This window comes from Apodemus sylvaticus, chromosome 7 (genome assembly GCF_947179515.1).
Source record: "Apodemus sylvaticus chromosome 7, mApoSyl1.1, whole genome shotgun sequence".
NCBI classification, from domain to species: domain Eukaryota; kingdom Metazoa; phylum Chordata; class Mammalia; order Rodentia; family Muridae; genus Apodemus; species Apodemus sylvaticus.
In genome coordinates, this window is record NC_067478.1 from 49,222,883 (window position 1) to 49,226,729 (window position 3,847).

Consider the following 3,847-nt stretch of genomic DNA (forward strand, 5'->3'; position numbering starts at 1 on the left):
AGTTCTTTTGTTATATACCTAAGGCTGGCACAGCTGGGGCATTTGGCAGTCCTATTTCTAGTATGGTCATACAAGATTATATTCCTACCAGAAATACACATGAATTCCTCTTTGCCCACATCATTCCCAGTATTTGTTATTTCCCTTTATGATGGTGTGTCTTAGTCAGGGTTTGTATTCCTGCACAAAACATCATCACCAAGAAGTGAGTTTGTGAGGAGAGGGTTTATTCAGCTTACACTTCAACATTGCTGTTCATCACCAAAGGAAGTCAGGATAGGAATTCACACAGGGCAGAAACTTGGAGGCAGGAGCTGATATGGAGGCCATGGAGGTATGCTGCTTCCTGGCTTGCTCACTCTGCTTTCTTATAGAATCCAGGACTATCAGCTCAGGTTGTATCACTCACAATGGGCCCTTTCGCCTTGATCTTAGTTGAGAAAATGCCTTACAGCTGGATCTCATGGAGGCATTTCCTCAAGGGAGGCTCCTTTCTCTGTGATAATTTCAGCTTGTGTCAAGTTGACACACAAAACCATCCAGTAGAGATGGCCATTTTCATGTGAGTAAAATCCAATCACAGGAAGTTTTAATTTACAGTTTTCCTTTTCTTTTTTTTTTTATCATCACAAGTAGGACTTTTCATTTGTCACTATTAAAAATTTGTATTTTAAACACTTTCTTAGACTTCTGGTTCATATCGATCAGCTAGTTCAACTTCAACATCTGTCTTGTAAACAGTCGTTTTTCACCTTCATCGTAGTGCTCTAGGAGTTTTCCAATGTGGGTTTCTTCAGTATTTTAACCTTCTTATCAAAGACATCATGAAGAAGATAAATGGACTGGCAAGCCTTTTCTCTGTTTTTTCCAATGCTGTCTGGGACCAGTTTATTAAGCATGTCCTTAAAGTCTGTACTTCTTGGGCCATGATTCTATGATAATCTACCAGATCTGGTGGACCTGATGGTACTGTGCACAGGATGTCTTGCATATCTGGTTGTTGCATTTGTGTGTGTGTGTGTGTGTGTGTGTGTGTGTGTGTAACCATCACAGAACATACAGAGCAAATAACAATCAGCTGTCCTGACAACATGAGTTTTAATCACAGTCTGTCATTTTTTGACTTTGGAACACATTTTATCCCAGGTAAGATCCATGCCATGGAAATTAGACCATTTGTGCCCTGAGCATCCTCAGTAAGTAGCTTGAATTTTCTAATTACAACTTCATCATTATGTAGATGAACAAGACCCACTTCAAACACCAGACCATTGAGGCTAACAGATGCAATTTTGGCTCCTTGCATCCTTAGGAGTAATGTTTTCCCAATGTTTCTAATATTGAACATAGCCAGAGCTTGTACATCTTACCTGTCTTTTTTCTTTTTTTAAAATTGAATATTTTATTTATTTACATTTCAAATGTTATCCCCTTTCCTGGTCCCCACCCTGGGAATCCCTCAATCCCTTTGCCCTTCCCCCTGCTTCTATGAGGGAGTTCCCCCACCCACCAACCCATGAATTCCCCTGGTTCATCGAGCCTTCACAGGACCAAAGGCCTCTCTTCCCACTGATGCCCCACAAGACCATCTCTGCTACATACATGGCTGGAGCCATGGGTCCCTCCATGTGTACTCCTTAGTTGGTGGTTTAGTCTCTGGGAGCTCTGGGGAATCTGGCTGGTTGATATTATTGTTCTTCCTATGGGGTTGAAAACCCCTTCAGCTCCTTCACTCCTTTCTCTAACTGCTCCCTTCGAAACACTATTGGGGACCCTGTGCTCAGTCCAATGGTTGGCTGAGAGCATCCACCTCTGTATTTGTTAGGAACTGGCAGGGCCTCTCAGGAGACAGCTAGATCAGGATCCCGTCAGCAAGCACTTCTTGGCATCCACAATAGTGTTTGGGTTTGGTGACTGTATATGGGATGGATCCCCAAGTGGGGCAGTCTTTGGATGGCCTTTCCTTCAGTCTTTGCTTCACACTTTTTCTCCATATTTGCTCCAGTGAGTATTTTGTTCCCCTTTCTAAGAAGGACTGAAGCACCCACACTTTGGTCTTCCTTCTTATTGAGCTCAAGAATGTTAAGACTCTGAAGAAAGAAATCGAAGAAGATCTCAAAAGATGGAAAGATCTTCCATGCTCATGGATTGGCAGGATTATCACAGTAAACATGGCCATCTTGTCAAAAGCAATCTACAGATTCAATGCAATTCCTGTCAAAATTCCAAATCAATTCTTCACTGAGCTAGAAAGAGCAATCTGTAAATCCATTTGGAATAACAAAAAACCCCCAGGATAGCGAAAAGTCTTCTCCACAACAAAAGAACTTCTGGAGGAATAACTATCCCTAACCTCAAGCTGTATTACCGAACAATAGTGATTAAAAACTGTATGGTATTAGTACAGAGACAGCAGGTAGAGCAATGGAATAGAACTGAAGACCCAGAACCAACACACCTATAGTCACTTGATCTTTGACCAAGGAGATAAAGCCATCCAGTGGGGGAAAAAAAAACCCAGCAATTTAAACAAATGGTGCTGGTTCAACTGGCAGTCAGCATCTAGAAAATGCAAATCGATCCATTCTTATCTCCTTGTACAAAGCTGAACTCCAAGTGAATCAAGAACCTCCACATAAAACCAGACACTGAAACTAATAGAAGAGAAAGTGGGGAAGAGCCTCGAGCACATGGGCACAGGGGAAAAAATTCTGAACAGAACACCAGTGGCTTATGCTTTGAGATCAAGAATTGACAAATGGGAATAAAATTTCAAAGCTTCTGTAAGGCAAAGGACACTGTCAATAGGACAAAATGGCAACCAACAGATTGGGAAAAGATCTTATCAATCCTATATCTGATAAAGAACTAATATTCAATATGTATAAAGAACTCAAGAAGTTAGACTCCAGAGAATTAAATAATCCTATCAAAAATGGGGTACAGATTTAAAACAAGAATTCTCAGCTGAGGAATATTGAATGGCTGAGAAGCACCTAAAGAAATGTTCAACATCCGTAGTCATCAGGGAAATGCAAATCAAAGCAACCCAGAGATTCTGCCTCACACCGGCCAGAATGGCTAAGATAAAAAGCTCAGGTGACAGCAGATGCTGGAGAGGATGTGGAGAAAGAGGCATTCTCCTCCACTGTTGGTGGGATTGCAAGTTGGTACAACCATTCTAGAAATCAGTCTGGTGGGTCCTCAGAAAATTGGACACAGTATTATCTAAGGACCCAGCTATACCACTCCTGGACATATAACCAGAAGATACTCCAACATATAACAAGGACACATGCTCCACTATGTTCATAGTGGCCTTATTTTTAATAGCCAGAAGCTGGAAAGATGTCTCTCAACAGAGGAATGGATACAGAAAAAGTGGTACATTTACTCAACTGTTAAAAACAATGACTTCATGAAATGGATGGACCTAGAAAATACCATCCTGAGTGAAGTACCCAATCACAAAAGAACAGACATGGTATGTACTCACTGAGAAGTGGATATTAGCTCAAAAGCTTGGAATACTCAACATACCTGTTTTTGAAAATGGATCAACCACTTGCCCCTTGGTTCTCTTCTTGCTGCTTCTCTTCAGGCTCCTGTTCTTGCTGACCACCATGGTGCTGCTCTGAGAGCCAAAATCAATTTAAAGTTTTTTAATAGCTAAAATTGTTGGAAGCTATTTCAAATATTTATTGTCCATTTTTATTTCTTCTTTTTAGAACTGTCTGGTCAGTTTATTAACACTGACTGATAGGATAATTTTATATTTTGATGTTTAAATTTTGAAGTACTTTATACATCCTACACCTAAATCCCCTGTCACAAGTATAGGTAGGTT

At 40.7% G+C, this 3,847-nt stretch overlaps 1 pseudogene; it reads right to left on the reverse strand.

Annotated features, from left to right (window-relative positions):
* Positions 1-670: 670 nt before the first annotated feature.
* On the reverse strand, positions 671-3,625 carry LOC127689974 (40S ribosomal protein S3a-like; annotated as a pseudogene).
* Positions 3,626-3,847: the final 222 nt, after the last annotated feature.